The sequence below is a fragment of the Littorina saxatilis genome, linkage group LG1 (assembly GCF_037325665.1).
Source record: "Littorina saxatilis isolate snail1 linkage group LG1, US_GU_Lsax_2.0, whole genome shotgun sequence".
Taxonomy (NCBI): domain Eukaryota; kingdom Metazoa; phylum Mollusca; class Gastropoda; order Littorinimorpha; family Littorinidae; genus Littorina; species Littorina saxatilis.
The window spans coordinates 80,973,005-80,990,570 of NC_090245.1; the positions used below are offsets into that span (position 1 = coordinate 80,973,005).

The window sequence follows — 17,566 nt, forward strand, 5'->3', positions numbered from 1 at the left end:
TGCGCGCGTGCATGCGTGCGTAGGCTACGTTCTTGCGTGTGTGCGTTCGAATGAGAAAGAAGAGAGAGAGAGGATTGAAGAATGAGGTCACGCTCTCTGTCACATGAATACATATATACACACACTGAAGGCTACCTCGGACACGAACACTTGCCAACAACTGTGGTTGGACATGCTTTTGAAATGGAATATTTTTTCGACATGATTTCTGGACATACGAATCCCGCTGTGTTGCCTACTGATGTTGCGAATGATGAAGGTTTTGAGTTGACTGACCTTGAGGATGTATTGCATCAGGCGTTTATCGTCTCAAATTATATCCTTGCTACTTTTCAGGACGGTCAACTAATAATAATAATAATAATACGAATATTTATAACGCGCACATATCTCACCAACAGGCGACTCAAGGCGCACATACACTCATTCACACACACGGAGACTTAAAGTCACTAGCACACACACACCATCAACCATTAAAATATGTACCTGTAGTTATTCAGGGTGGGATGGGGTGGGCAGTGTAGAATGCATGGATTATTTGGAAAAAAGGAATGTCTTAAGTGCAGATTTGAATGATTCGAGGGACTGTTGTTGACGGAGGGGGAGAGGTAGTGTGTTCCATTGGCTAGGTGCTTGGAAAGAAAATGAGCATTCATGGTAACTTGGATAGTCAAAGTTTTTATTTGTTTGATTCCCATCAAAGAAACAGAAATGGTAACCATTCTTCAAATGGCGCTGCAGTTTTGATGTCATCAAGTTAATTCCTTTGCAGAATTGATTGATTTTCTCAAAAGCCATTATCAATGTGTTTATCAATTAACACCTGTTCATTTCTGTCCAACTGCAATGCAAACTCAATGTGGAGGAAACAAGGATTCATTACAAACAAGTCATCCCTGTACATCAACAGATTTATGTACCTCAATCAATACTGCTGGTATGAGTGACAGGAATCTAAAAGAAACAAGTCGCGTAAGGTGAAAATACAATATTTAGTCAAGTAGCTGTCGAACTCACAGAATGAAAGTGAACGCAACGCAACGCAGCAAGACCGTATACTCGTAGCATCGTCACTCCACCGCCCGTGGCAAAGGCAGTGCACGTGGAATTGACAAGAAGAGCGGGGTATTCGTTGCGCTGAGAAGGATAGCACGCTTTTCTGTACCTCTCTTCGTTTTAACTTTCTGAGCGTGTTTTTAATCCAAACATATCATATCTATATATTTTTGGAATCAGGAACCGACAAGGAATAAGATGAAAGTGTTTTTAAATTGATTTCGAAAAAAAAATTTTGATAATAATTTTTATATATTTAATTTTCAGAGCTTGTTTTTAATCCGAATATAACATATTTATATGTTTTTGGAATCAGCAAATGATGGAGAATAAGATAAACGTACATTTGGATCGTTTTATAAATTTTTATTTTTTTTTACAATTTTCAGATTTTTAATGACCAAAGTCATTAATTAATTTTTAAGCCACCAAGCTGAAATGCAATACCGAACCCCGGGCTTCGTCGAAGAGTACTTGACCAAAATTTCAACCAATTTGGTTGAAAAATGAGGGCGTGACAGTGCCGCCTCAACTTTCACGAAAAGCCGGATATGACGTCATCAAAGACATTTATCAAAAAAATGAAAAACACTTTCGGGGATTTCATACCCAGGAACTCTCATGTCAAATTTCATAAAGATCGGTCCAGTAGTTTAGTCTGAATCGCTCTACACACACACACACACACACACACACACACACACGCACACACACACACACGCACGCACATACACCACGACCCTCGTTTCGATTCCCCCTCGATGTTAAAATATTTAGTCAAAACTTGACTAAATATAAAAACAACCAAACGCAAATCTACTACTACTTCTACGACTCGTTTGAATGTAAAACAGAAATGTAACACTGTCTGTGACAATGACGGTTCTACGATTCGTTTGAATGACGGTATAGATCGAACCTTAACCCACAACTACGAAAATTTGTGTCAGACTTTTTTGAACAGGAAAATATGCCTCTGTTCAACAGTAACCAACACATGGAAGATGTTTTTGAAACTTACAGAAATGTAACACTAGCCTATCTGTGACAATGTTGCTTTTGAATTGAACCCACATTTGTTGAACAGGAGAGAATGTTCCTGTTCAACAGTGCCCAAAACACTGAATCTGACGTTTTTGAATCTTTTCTGTCATCTAACTGAATCTGACGTTTTTGAATCTTTTCTGTCATCTAACCCAATTGCTCATGACTTCATCGATCTTGAACATGCCTACTTTTCAAAGAAAGACAGACAAAGCGAAATCTGCATGTTAGCCATCTGCCTGAAATGGTCAATGCACTTTTGTAAAATTGTCACAGCTGTTATATGCACTTTTGTGAAATGGTCATGCAGTGCTGTTGTGCACTTATGGAAAACTTGGTGCTGTGCTGTTAACATTTGAACAAAATGCATTTTGTTCAAATGTTTAGTGCAACTTGCTACTATATAATCGCTGTATGCGCTTTGTGGTAATAATGCACTTTTGTCAAAAGTTTGCGCTAAATGTTGGCACTATGCATCATTGTTGGAGCACCCTCCTGTAGTAGATGCACCATGCATAAAAATGTACTGTGAAATGTTTCGTGTAAATTATTGTCACAATAATGTTTTGTGCGCCCCCATGTATGTGTTCTGTGCTAATAATGCACGGTTGTGAAATGTCCGTACACATTTTGTGGCACTATGTAATTGTTAGTGCATCCTCCTGCGGATGCTTCGTGCTAAAATTGCACTTCCATTAAAATATTGTACGCTCATGTCAACTGGTACTATATTTTCAATTGTTTCTCTGTCAATTTCAGATGTTTGTTTCCAATTACTTCAGTATCTCCCTGTTGCAATTCCAGGTGATTCATTATGCATGTGCCAATCAGTTTGAGGTGTTTAATTCTGATTCCTGTATTTACAGTGTAAAATTAAAACTATTGTTTTCAAACATTCCTATGACACCTGGTAATGGTTCTGTGTTTTTTTGTAATTTGTATTTTGTTTTTCTGCAATAAATATTTGAAATGGATCTGAGACTGACTTACTACTTTTAGCACTCTTTTTCACCACATTCCCACGTACAGATATTGCAATATCAACTCTTCCTTTCTACCTGTTTCAAACAAGCTCTATTTTTTAATTAAAAAGTTTTTTTTTCTTGTGGCTGTTTGATCAATTATGGCAAGCATTGACTGAAATAAACCATTTATATATATCCAGCACAACATGCAATTCATTAACTTTTGACCCTAACCTTTAACACTTCCCAAAATAAATCTTTGGTGGACATTGCATCGACGCTGTTCATTTTGAATGAACATTTTTCTTGTTAGATCAGTGGTCTATGCCGGCGCATAGTTGTGACTGGATCAACTCGCTGCGCTCGCGGTAAGTGCTGACAACCGGAAGAAAGCTGCATTCCGAAAAAAGTCACTTCCGTTTCGCCATTTTTCGATGATGCCAGAGAAGTGAACCATGATTTCAAGATGCCCGGTGCAAATTGTTGTATGCCTGGATGCAGCGTGAGCTCACTAAGATCTTCAACGCTTATAACTTTCCATGGTATACCAAACGGAAAAGCGGATGCCGAATGGAGAGATGCTCTTCCACAAAATCAACCGTGCTGACAAGCTTTTCAACCCGAAGAATGCGAGGATGTTCCCGACATTTCAAAGAAACATGCTTCAAATACGGTACGTAAAAAAACTAGTAATATAGCGAAAATAAGCTTTCATCTGATTGTCTGTGCTGTGTTGTTTTGCTTGTAATGCTTCAAGTGACGAAGCTCTAGTAGTATCAATCAATCAGTATGAAGCTTAGTACTTGTACTGAACTTGTAGTAACTAGTACTTTTACAGCTCGCAGACAAAAAATAACACAATCGTATTCTGAATCATACATTGACAAAGGCGTAATTCTGAGCTATAATTATTAGGTAATGGGGGAAAAAACCACTCTTTGTTCTTGTGATAATGTGTTTTTGAATATATTCTAGTAAACTTCTGGGTTAGAAGTAGAACTTAGATTTCTTTTGTTGCTTTACTCGGTCACTGAGTCAGTCTTGTTCATTCTTGACAGATTTGCAGTAGTGTGTTTTACTAATTCTTGTTTCTATTTCAATAGATCTAAATGTATAGGTCTGTTTAGTTAATTTAACTTATAATTTCGACTCAGCATTTTGAACATTTTCTTTGCATGTTTTTTTGCTGGGCCTACAGGCAAGCGAGCACTCATTCCAGGAAGTCTGCCAACCAACCATGTGCTACAGAAGTCAGTAGAAACACCAAAGACTCCAGCCAGGAAACCCCCAGTGAGTAAAAATTGCTGTTATTTGCCCAGTATAGTATGCTATTAGTGATACTGATAGTGATAATATGCTACTTGTAACTCTTTTGTGAGTACCGGTACATGTATACTGGGTGTTTTCTCAGTTTTGTCCGCTGTCAGTGTGAGATTTATATTGTGGTATAACCTGTTTTTCTAGTTTCATGGTTTAGCCACGACTCACTTTGAATGAGGGTCATCTGCCAGGCATTTAGCTGATTATCTGATAAGTGATATTTTTTAATTTGCTATTTATAAATTACAGTTATACTAGTAAACTAACACAAAGTATGTGACTTTAAAAAAAGATTTGTTTGAAATCATGTGAGCTCTGTCCACTAGATGATGGAGAAGGGAATTTTTCCAGTTGAGTCTGCAACATGGATTTTTTCTCTCTCGGATAACAAATACAGTATGGTAGGAAAAATTTAGGGTTGGTGTGGCGATAACTTCTTCTTCTGCGTTCGTGGGCTGAAACTCCCATGTACACTCGTGTTTTTACGTGTATGACCGTTTTTACCCCGCCATTTAGGCAGCCACACGCCGCTTTCGGAGGAAGCATGCTGGGTATTTTCGTGTTTCCATAACCCACCGAACTCTGACATGGATTACAGGATCTTTTCCGTGCGCACTTGGTCTTGTGGTTGCGTGTACAGTAGTACCTGCCATATCCGGTCACCCATTAGTCATTGCAAAGGTGACCGCAAATATCAGGTGGCCGTTCATTACAGGCCCCCTCCTCCTCCAAAAAAACCCAAAAAACACGATCAAGTTTTCATGAAGAAAAGAAAGCGATCATCCACGAGCCGCCGATTCATTGTCTCTGTTAGTTTTGCTTTCGTTTATACATCTTAATTATTTGCGTGTTTAACTCGATCGTCTTGGCTAAGCTATTGTTTCGTATGTTTCTATGTGTGTTGTTTGGATTATTATATATGTATTTGAGTGTCAGATAAACAAGTGTTTCAAACTCACATCAGCTGTGATCGATCCGGAAGTGACTGCCGTAAATGTACATGTATGCGCAGGTCTGTATTTACAGTTTGCGCATGCGTAAGTATTCATGTCGTCTGCTCGTGCTGTGCCGTCTGTGCACACAACACACACACACACACACACACACACACACACCACAGGCGCTCGCCCGCGAAAGTGACAAGTGGCCGTTAAGTGGCCGCTCCTGTCGAGTAAGAGGGGCACCTTAGGGCAAAAATCAGTGACCGTTGACCGCGTCAGACAGGTTAACGGCCATTAAGAGTCAATTATAGAAGGAAAACTCATTAGTCATGGGAAAGCTGGCCGCTCCGGGTAGGTTCACGCCCACGAAAGGGCCGGAAATGGAAGGGACTACTGTACACACGAAGGGGGATAAGTCACTAGCAGGTCTGCACACAAGTTGACCTGGGAGATCGGAAAAATCTCCACTCTTAACCCACCAGGCGGCCGCAGCCGGGATTCGAACCCTCGACCTTCCGATTACGAGGCCGACGTCTTACCACCCCGCCACAGCGCCCGTCGTGTGGCGATAACAATAAAGATATGTCATAGTGACTTGACTAATTGATTTGAATTCTGCTGCAGGTCAGTCGCCCCCCACCTCCTGGTTGCCTACTACAACTTCGAGGAAATACGACAGGACACCCTTCAGCTTGCTGCACCATGGTGTCTCTTGGAGAACAGCAAGGAACAGATACAGGTGGGAATAACCGAAGCCAGCCAAGTGAAACTGTTGTCCTCTACGTTATGATTACGTACTCCAGCAGACATCAACTTGTGGTCGACGTGCGTGGGTTTTGCTCAAAATACGTAAGTATTCGTCAGTGTTTGGCTTCTCGAATTAAGTTTCAACTTAATCTCTGTCTCGAACCACAGGCGGAAGGTATCGTTCACTGGACCACTACTTACATAGAAAGACTATACTGAACGAATCGTCGGTAAGCTTACCACACTGTCATACTGTCATACTCATAGTGATATCACTGATACATTTGTACAGGTATTAAAACATGGCTGTTTGCTGAAAAAATCGTTGTGAAAAATTGTAATGTCTCTGAAGTTTGATTCAGTCCGTCATTCATTTTGATGGGAAGTGTGTTGAATGCTGTAGTTTCACTTCATACTACTAACACAACAAGACTTTAGTTTAGTTAGGCGTGAGGTTTATTATCTTTCTGGAACCACTCAGTTACATCAGTGTACGTGCTAGGCTGGTGACACAAGATGGCGGACCGTCCCGTTGTTTTTACACACGTGACCAATATTAATATTAATTAGATGACGTCATGGAATTTCCCAAACATCTCCCTCCTTAAAAGGAAAAATGCATTATTCTTAAATGTCTCTGTTATAATGTCAATGTAATTTTTAAATTTCTTTTTCAGACAGAAACACTTTCACAAAGTCAGTTTTCCAGTTTTCAGGTCCCTTAAAGCTCACCGCAAAGTCTTTGTTTTTCAAACAAACAAACATCTAATTAAAAACAAGCTTAAAACGAAATTTTGCAAAATTATGGAAAGTTTCTTAAGATTCACTCTCCTCTCATACTCATCCAATCATCATTCTATATAATGCTTTCTCTCTCTGTCATTCACATGCTTGCCCAGTTCTCCTTTCATCCTTTACTACTGAAAAGCAAAGAAATTAAAAAGGAATACATCTTGGCATTAAATAGAACTTAACGCTCAATTCCAATAACACTCTAAACTTGAACAAATGAAATTATAGAGAAAACTTCACACATTCATAACCAAAGCTCTTGCTTTCTTTACGAAAGAAAGAAAGATAGATTAACGAAAGAAAGAAAACATAAGCTTTGATTCACTTCCGCCTGAAGTTCTATCGCATTATAAAACTTGAATTAACTAAACTTCACCACCAAGTGCTCAATGCACTTCACACAAATTTCACCACAATTTGCTCTGCTTTTCTGCCATCACACAATGGCAGCACACACTTCTTCCTCCCTGTAACGGAGAGGCTTAGCAGCTGTGTAGCCACCAACTGCTCTGGTGACACGCCTGTTGATGTCCTTGGAATCTCCGATGTCCTTGGAATCAGATGATGAAGTGATGTCCTTTGAATCTGATGCTGCTGGGGAATGTTCTGGTGAAACAGGAATGATGTCGTGACGCGGCGATGGGATTTGCTGCAGATGTTTTCTGTTTCGCCGGAGGACACCTGTAGAGGGTGAGTTAATCAGGTAGGTACGGTTGTCAGCATCAGCTGCCACAACTGTTCCTTGCTTCTTCCAAGTGCTTTCAGCGTCAGTCTTGACCAGCACTTGATCACCTGGTACCAGCTTTGACAGAGGTGTAGCTCCGTGCCTCTTGTCATAGCTGAACTTGTAGTTGTCTTTCGCCTGTTGATCTGCTTGCCGGATGTCTGCATCGCTGACTGGTCGTGGAACCAAAACTTCCGGAAGCACGGGAAGTCGCGTACGCAGCTGCCTGCCCATCAGCGCCTGTGACGGACTGACACCTGTACTGCTGTGCGGTGTAGCTCTGTAGTTGAGCAGAGCTATGTCTGGCGATGACTGTCGCAGAATCTTCTTGGCGATCTTCACACCGCTTTCAGCTTCCCCATTTGCCTGAGGGAAAACTGGACTGCTCGTACTGGTACGAAAGTCAAACTCTTTGGCGAAATCCCTGAATTCCTTGCTCTGGAACTGGGTACCGTTGTCAGATTTCACAACTTCTGGGAACCCATGTGTCATGAAGATCGATCGTAGCTTTGCAATAACTGCTGCTGATGTGGTACTGGTCAGACGAAGAATTTCCAGCCACCTGGAGTAATAGTCAACAACCACCATGTAGTCTTTTCCCTCAAATGAGAGAAGGTCCATCCCTAGCTGTTGCCAGGGCCGCTCTGGAAGCACTGTTGGTTTCAGTGGCTCACTCCGCTGGCTTGGTCGATGTTGTCTGCATTCCCTGCAATTTTCAATGAATGTCTTCAAATCTCGGCTGAGACCTGGCCACCACACACTCATTTGTGCTCTCTCACGACATTTGTGGAGACCTTGGTGAGATTCATGCAGCTTCTTCAGGAGATCTGGACGTTCACTCACTGGGATGACGACTCTCTTTCCACACACCAGTAAGCCCCTGATGAGTGAAAGTTCTCCCTGTACTTGCTGGTAGGCCTGCAAGTTAGCTGACACCGACGGAGGCCAACCATTGCAGACATACTGGATCACTTGCTGAAGTTCAGCGTCATGGACCGTTGCTGCTCTCAGGACGTCGAGGCGACTCTCGGCGATGGGCCAAGACTCTTCCACAAAATCCACGTACGCCGACACAACCTCACTCAAGTCTTTGTCTTCTTTTGTGACTGTCAGCGGACTTCTTGAAAGTGCATCTGCTATGACGAGGTTTTTTTCAGGCACATGCTGCACTTTCGCATTGAATCGCATCAGTCTCAGGAGGAGTCTCTGACACCTAACTGGTGCACGATCCAAATCCTTTGAGGTCATCAAAGGAACGAGTGGCTTGTGGTCAGTCAGCAGATCAAAACTGTCCAAGCCAATCAGGTACTTTGCAAATTTTTCGCAAGCCCATGTTGACGCCAAGCATTCTTTCTCAATCTGAGCATAACGTCTTTCTGCGTCTGTGAGTGTTCTGGATGCGTACGCAATCGGTACTAGCTGACCACCTTTCCACTGCATAAGTGTGGCTCCCATTCCGTAGCTACTACTGTCGGCACTCACTACTGTCTTCCTGTCTTGGTGGTAGAACTCCAGTGCTGAAGTCGATGAAATCTTCTTTTTCACCGCCTCAAACGCCTTCTGCTGTTCATCTCTCCAAGCCCACGCTGTATCTGCTTTCATTAAGTCTGTGATGGGCTTCAGATCTGTTGCTAGTCCAGGGACAAACTTGCTGAGGTAGTTAAACATACCACATACCGTTCTGAGTTCTGTCAGTGATGATGGAGGCTGCATATCTGTGATTGCCTTGACTTTCTCCGGATCTGGACGAACTCCGTGTTCGCTGATGATGTGCCCGAAGTATTTCACTTCCGTCTTCTTGAACTTGCACTTTTCTCTGTTCAGTTTCAGTCCTCTTTCTTCTATCCTCTTGAGAACTGCATCCAGTCTTCTGTCATGCTCCTCTTCGGTACGACCAAAAATGATCGTGTCATCCATGATGGCGTCGCAACCCTCCAAACCTTCTAGTGTCTCCTTCATCTTGGTCTGGAAACACTCGGGCCCCAGAGAGATGCCCATCGGAACTCGCTGGAACGCAAAACGACCAAACGGAGTCATGAATGTGGTGAGAAGAGAGCTGTCTTCCTGCAGAGGAATCTGGAAGAATCCAGATGAAGCGTCTAGGGTCGTGAAGAACTTTGACCCTACCATTTTCGGTGCAATGTCATCAAGATTTGGTAGCATGCAGTGGGGTCGCTTCACTCCTTCATTCAGTCTTTTGAAGTCGACACAGATTCTCACACTCCCATTTGGTTTGACGACTGGGACCATGGGCGCACACCAATCAGTTGTCTCTTTCACTTCTTTTATGATGCCTGCTGCTTGCATTCTCTCAAGCTCTGCCTTCACCTTCTTCTGTAAAGGAAATGGAACGCGACGTGCAGTTGTCACACAGTATGGTTGGGTTCCAGGTTTCATGTTGATTTTGACTGGTTCTGTCTTCAGAAGTCCTGTTTTACCAAAAACATCAGCATGAATTTCTTCCAGACGTTTGACAAGACCCATTTTCTCTGCTGCATTTCTGCTCAGGAGATTGTTACCTAGGCTGTTCCTGACAACAATCACTCTGAACTTGAATGTCTGGCCTTTCAAGTTTGTCTTTGCGAAGAATTCTCCTTTTGTACTCAGTCTTCCTCCTGGAGAGCTCAACTGTACGCGTGTAGCTGACAGCTTTGGTTTGTTCTTGAAACGATCAAAAGTCTTCTCATTGATGATAGTCAGATCTGCTCCTGTGTCGATCTTGAACTGGACATCAATGTCTTTGATTTTCAGAACTGTCGTCCAAGGTTTTGAGTTGTCAGCAATCACCGAATCCACAAAAAACTCATCCTCTTCATGTTCTGTCTCAACCTCACGAACGCTGCGGCACATACGAGCAAAATGTCCTTTTCGCTTACATCGCCTGCATTGCTGTCCGCGTGCTGGACACTGTCCATCTTTAGGATGGTCTCTGCCACATTTCCCACACTCTTGACCATCACTGTGCTGAGAAAACTGTGAAAAACTGTGACCTCTTGAAACTTTTTGACTGCCCCTCATATGTCTTTGTTCACCTGTCAAACTGTTTTGACCACCCCTCGTATGCTGTCGGAACTTTCCACTCCGAAATCTAGATCTGCCCCTGACGGAGTCAACAGACGTTTTTCCTTGGCCTCGTTGCTCCTGAATCTGCGATTTGATCAGTTCATTCTGACGAGCGATCTGAACTGCCTTTGGTAATGTCAAAGTGCTTTCGAGTTGCAGTTTTTCTGATACCTCCGGATCACGTATGCCCAACACCAGTCTGTCTCTGATCGTATTTTCTTTGTCGGCAAACTCACAGTTTTCCGAGAGTTCGTATAACTGGCGCACATACTCTTCGATGCTTTCATCTTCCCGCTGATTTCGTTTGTGGAACGTAGCTCTCTCATGGATGACATTTTTCTGTGGTAGAAAGTATTGGTTATATTTCTCTAGCACCACATCAAAGTTTTTCGCGTCATCGGGTGCTAATTCGAAACGCTCGAAAATCCTTTCTGCATCGGACCCCATGCTATAGATAAGGCTACTAACCTGTACCTCTTCGTCTTTTTTAAAGAGTTCGCTCGCGCTTCTGAAGCGTTGAAACGTGCCACGCCACTGCGGCCAGTTTGCCGGTTCTCTGAAGTTGAAATTTGCAGGTGGTTTGAAAGCCATTGTCACTGTCACTGTCACTGTGTTCCTAGAATTCCTCTACTTTCTGACACCATGTGTTGAATGCTGTAGTTTCACTTCATACTACTAACACAACAAGACTTTAGTTTAGTTAGGCGTGAGGTTTATTATCTTTCTGGAACCACTCAGTTACATCAGTGTACGTGCTAGGCTGGTGACACAAGATGGCGGACCGTCCCGTTGTTTTTACACACGTGACCAATATTAATATTAATTAGATGACGTCATGGAATTTCCCAAACAGGAAGTCAACCCTTGGTGAGGCTAATACTAATATTGTTTTGATCTGTATTCTGCCAGTGCCATTGCCAACTGCCATTGTTGTTCTTGTGGAGTTCTAGAACAAGCTCTGGTTTGAATGACCAGCTAAAATTAATGCTGATAGTAAATAAGTACATTATTTTTGCATTAGCGGGGTATACAAAATATTTTATTAAAAAAATACCGCATGGTTTTGCTTGATCAAATCATTTATCAGCTAACAATATGCTTTTATTTCAGTTGGACCTGACTTGAGCATGATTCCGTTGTCTCCGCAACAACAGCTTGATTGAGATACAGGCATGTCCAGTTTTCAGCAAGTGCAGGCTGAGTGTGAAGATCTGATTGCTGATCTAGACACAACATAAGCTGCTTGACACTATTCCAAGGTAAGCGAGAAGCTTTGAAAATAGTTACTTTAATTCAGTAATGCGTAATTATGTATGCAATACTCCTGCTGGTGAGTTCACTACAAACAGGTACTACATTAGAACTAGAAGAATAGGTTCCACAAGAACATTTCTGACTGTTGATGCCACTAAAACTCTCGTTACATCCTGCATTCTGTGTAGATTAGATTACAGCAAATCCCTTCTCATAGGCTGCCCTGACTCCACTCTCCAACCCTTGCAAAAAGTACAACACTCTGCAGCACTCCTCTCATGAAAGAACTTCACTGGCTTCCTGTGTCTCAACGTATTAGGTATAAAGCTGCCTGCTTCTGCTACAAGATCATCTCTGAATCGGCACCTGCCTATCTTTCGGAACTGGTCTCCCTCTCGCACCCTTCATTCTTCTGCTGATGCTCGACTTCTCCGTCAAGGTTGCTTTAAACGCAAGGCTCATGGCTTCCGCACGTTTTCATATCATGGCCCTCAGTTATGGAATTCACTCCCCTTTCTATTACGTCACTCTCCATACATTTCATCTTTTAAGTCCAATTTGAAAACTCACTTGTTCCAACAACATTACGGATAGTTCCTTAGGCCAAACAAAAAAATAGTCTGTTTACGGTAACATCGGCCCAAAAAATAGGGTCGGTAGGTCGGGATTTTTTTTTTCTCCAAAAAACATCAAATTATTTTGCCAAAAAACAAACTTTGTTTTAAAATTTTGATTTTTTTTTTTTTCCCCAAATGCCAAAAAAAAGTCTAGGGTCGCGCAAAAAAATAGGGTCGGTCGGGATACCGTAAACAGACTTCTTTTTTTTTGGCCTTAGCATAGAGTCTGGGGATGTGAGATGTGCATGATGTGTTGTTTGAATCTGACAGTGATTGTATGAATTTTTTATACACGTATTGTTGTCACGCGCTTTGAACTTCTGATAAGGCGCTTTATAAATGCCCGCTATTATTATTATTATTATAAGTAGATACACACTTGTAAACTTATGTTAGTTTTCACACGTGAGCATGAAGTGCCTTTATGAGAAATGTATAGTGGCTTGCAATATTGAATTTGAGGGATGTTTGCAGTTATGTAATATATTAGCACAGCTCAGTTTTCTTCGGGGTTCCGTGAGAACAGTGAAATTCTCCTTTGAGGACTGAAAAATATCTTGGATAATTGGTCTTAATTGGGGGGGGGTGGGGGGGGGGGAGATTTAAAACATAAGTACATTCACATGTGTTTTTCATTTTCACTGTGTAAAGGTGGGGAGGTCCTTCTCTACTTGTTTCTTTGTTTTCCCATTGACATATATTTTGTTCTTGTCTATATTTTTTACATAGGTGCTGTCCTCATCCCCAGCCGACTGTTTCCGCTGAAGCCGTGAAGGATGCTTCTTCATGTAGGCGTGGACATCTTTTTCGTCGCCGTGCAAGGCTTCCAGTTCCAGTACCATATAATTTTGTGAATACTCTGGGGACCTGTCATCAACTTTGGAAGGACGCTTTATTTTAACACTTTGTACCCCATCTATGTTGACCAAGATTTTTTAAGCCGAGACCAGCTGTGCTGCAGCAGGTCACTCAGAATTGTAGAAACTGTATCAACAGGCTAGAATCCTGGCGTTAGATCAACGTTACAGGAAGCGACTGAAGCTAACAGTCTAAGCAGGATGCAGATATGTGCCGAATGATAACAGATGCAATGTACATAGTGACTGTGTGTACCTGGGAGACAAGGAGTTAAGACCACATCTGAACTGAGGATTTAGTCTCTCCATAATCAAACGCTGAAGAAGATTTCAGAATGAACTTTGTTAGATAAATTATGGTTGTTATGATCGTCACATTTTAGGTCCCCCCCTTCCCCCCTTTTCAAACTTCCCCGCTTTTCAGACCTTACATTTTTGGATTTTCTGTTCACAACCTGTTGTACATTTACCTAGATATTAAGCAGATTTCCTCCTTTATAAGACCAGCTTATTTTTTTTATTCTTGGAGGCCTGAAAAGGGTGTTTGGAAGGACACTGTATTTGTTTGTTCGAAATTCAGAATTCAAATAATTCTTCATCAACGAGTTATTACTGCCTCACCATAGCAGTTAGGCCAGTCTTACTAACTCTTACTTTTATTAATGTGCCGTGATGCAAAGACGTTGAGCAGTTTTCAGATGTTTATGAATCTAGGGCTTTCAAAATTTACTGACATACAATACAATACAATACAGTAAAATAACTTTATTAATCTCTAAAAGAGAAATTGCATTGCTGAGCTTTTGTGTCCGTAATAATAACATACATAAAACATTCAAAAATAAACATTTGTTCTTTGTCATGCATACATTCTTGTGTTCTTATACATTTCTTCATGTTGGACTCCATGACTCCATGACATCCAAACATGAAGTTCAGTTACCCCTTTTTGAGTCACTTGAGAAAAAGTGACTCTATGTAATCGGTCAGTGTTAGTCTGTCCGGCCGGCCGTCCGTCCGGCCGTCCGGCCGGCCGGCCGTAGACACCACCTTAACGTTGGACTTTTCTCGGAAACTATCAAAGCGATCGGGCTCATATTTTGTTTAGTCGTGACCTCCAATGACCTCTACACTTTAACGATGGTTTCGTTGACCTTTGACCTTTTTCAAGGTCACAGGTCAGCGTCAAAGGAAAAATTAGACATTTTATATCTTTGACAAAGTTCATCGGATGTGATTGAAACTTTGTAGGATTATTCTTTACATCAAAGTATTTACATCTGTAGCCTTTTACGAACGTTATCAGAAAAACAAGGGAGATAACTAGCCTTTTCTGTTCGGCAACACACAACTTAACGTTGGGCTTTTCTCGGAAACTATAAAAGTGACCGGGCTCAAATTTTATGTGAACGTGACTCATTGTGTTGTGAATAGCAATTTCTTCCTGTCCATCTGATGCCTCATATAATATTCAGAACTGCGAAAGTGACTCGATCGAGCGTTTGCTCTTCTTGTTAACTTTGAAGGTCACATTGTGGGCGAATTTTTAGCAAAAAGTTGGAACATGGTATGACTGTTCTTACTCACAAGGGAAGTGATTTTGTTATTTACTGATTTTCATTTTGTGTGGCCTTCTTTCACCCATTTAATCATTCATAAATGTTCATACCCAAGGGAAGTAATTCACATATATCTATGGCCAATGTTTTCACAGGGCATCTATAGTGTGGATGAACACTGTCTCCACTCAAAATAGTCCTTTGCTATTGTACATTGTGAATCAGCATTTTTGTTTTTGTCCTGTTTGAATAAAGTGCAATCATTTTACAACCAAAGTGTTAATGTTAAAGATGTTTACATAATGTGTGAAGGATGATGCATTTGAAAACTAATATTGTTAAATGTAAATTGACCTGTGACAAGTCAGCATAGTGCAATATCCAAGCATGAAACCCGCACACAATTCCCAAACAACATGCTTTCTTTTCCACAAAATTCCATCCAGTGGAAAACAATTATGTGAACGTCATAACATGGTTTTTACATTAATAATCAAGCCTTACACCAACTAAAATGGTGTTAATAGGCATTTGAGCAAGCTTTAACACCAACATAACATGGAGTTAATAGGCATTTGAGCAAGCTTTAACACCAACATAACATGGGGTTTTGCATGTTATACCAGCAATAACATGATGTTAATCACATTACAAGCAAGCTGTAACACCACCAAAACAAGCAGTTTTGCAAGTTAAGTCTACGATAACATGATGTTAATCACATTACAAGCAAGCTGTAACACCACCAAAACAAGCAGTTTTGCAAGTTAAGTCTACGATAACATGATGTTAATCACATTACAAGCAAGCAGTAACACCACCAAAACAAGCAGTTTTGCAAGTTAAGTCTACGATAACATGATGTTACTTGGCGTTAAACCAAAGCTTTAATGCCATCAAAACTTGGAATTTTTGCATGTTACAGACATGCTGTAACATGGTTTAACATGATGTTTTGACCGTCGCAAAACGCGCTGAAATTCCAGGCAATTTCGCTGCGATAACTTCAACAAAATCCAATCAAAATCTGGCGTTGTCGTGAACACCAAAATGTGATAAACCCATTGAAACTTGAAGTTTTGTTGGGATTTTGAGTAGTTTTGTAAGATACAAAACGCCACTTTTCGCCCAGTGACACGGCCTGAATGCCTAAAGCATGAACGCTGTGATTTCATTCGCCGGGACTGAATTGAAGCGAGGATGCTGACTTTCATCACGTAACACAAAGTTGTTTGTGTGCGGAGGGAGGTGGGGGAGGGGCCGGGGAGGCACGTGTTTTCTGAATAGTCTCGCGTGATAATGATCGTGGTTATTAGCGCAAGTGGTGTACAGTGGACTGTTATAGGGAAAAACGACTAGTTATGTCAGTACTTCAGTATATATCACTTGAAAGCAAATCCTAATCATTCAGTCTCTTTCTTTTTTCAGGTCAGTGCATATTGCCAGTTTATCGATCTGTTTCCGGTCTTTTAAAAATTCCCGGATTAAATCTGGCAGTGTACAAGCTTTGGCGCGCTCGCGTGAGTGTGCGAGTGAATGAGTGCGTGTGTGTGTGTGTGTGTGTGTGTGTGTGTGTGTGAGAGAGAGAGAGAGAGACAGAGAGAGAGAGAGAGAGAGACACACACACACACACACACACACACACACACACACACACACACACACACACACACACACACACACACAGAAAACGAGAAATCAATATAGTGAGAAAAAAAAATCGATTTTATACTCACTGTTATTCCTGCCTACACCCGGTATCCAAGAAGGTTTGAGTCCTCGATCGTTGTCAACAATCGATTTTTAGAGTCTTTCAATACAACACTGACCTGTTAATCAAATTCAGCAAAATTGCTGTGACTATAGTGGCTTGGGCCTCCGTCTCAGTCAGTCTCACAATATGAATCTCCGGTATTGATCGCTCAAGGTAGACTGAATCTCGATAACGTGAAAATGGGAGCTCCGCTAAAGAACTGACTCTGGAAACACAAGAAGCCGCTCTACGTATTTCCTTGGGAACGTGTAGTCGGTCGTCGTTTACCGAGTACGAGCAATCTGTGCACCAAGATTCTCCAGTCTAATTTTAAAGCACGGAACTGGAACACCGGAACACTCTGCTGGGTTACTGGTGTAACTGAACTAGTTTTCGGAGGTGAACCTGAACACACGCACTGAAGCTGCTCAGTGTAAACAGCTTGATGTAAGCATAAAGTTCACACGATTCTTGTTTAAAATCACAGTCTTATGTTCGCTCTTTCAATTTCATGTCAACTTTTCCCCCTTGATTTTCACAACAGACAGAAACTCTGTGAAACTTGTTTCTGATCTTATTCGCTGATGAACACGCGTTTTTGTTTTGTCGTCTGCTACAGCTCGCGACTGCGCCTGTCCGCGAGGTGAAATAAGGTCAATGCCGGGACGCAAACGACCAATGAAAACACTCGTAACATACTTGTTGCATGCCACGACCTCTCCGCATAAACTGGAACACCGTCGGAACACTCTGCTGGGTTAGACTGGTGAAACTGAACTGCCGTGCAAAGAATACTCGTGTGATTTCGTTTTTACATTTAGTCAAGTTTTGACTAAATGTTTTAACATAGAGGGGGAATTGAGACGAGGGT

The 17,566-nt window shown here is 41.6% G+C and overlaps 1 protein-coding gene and 1 long non-coding RNA gene across 2 annotated transcripts in view; one reads left to right on the forward strand and one right to left on the reverse strand.

Moving 5' to 3' along the window:
* The window catches only part of LOC138981243 (arrestin domain-containing protein 17-like), a 75,134-nt gene extending 57,782 nt beyond the window's left edge, over positions 1 to 17,352 (reverse strand). Inside the window, exon 1 of the mRNA XM_070354083.1 lies at positions 16,679 to 17,352. The gene's annotated coding sequence lies outside the window, so the exon portion shown is untranslated. The remainder of the gene's footprint in view (positions 1 to 16,678) is intronic.
* Positions 3,460 to 6,446, forward strand: LOC138981223 (uncharacterized). The gene is made up of 3 exons (XR_011460589.1): positions 3,460 to 3,741; positions 4,267 to 4,358; positions 5,954 to 6,446. It is a non-coding gene; the product is annotated as an uncharacterized lncRNA (long non-coding RNA).
* Positions 17,353 to 17,566: the final 214 nt, after the last annotated feature.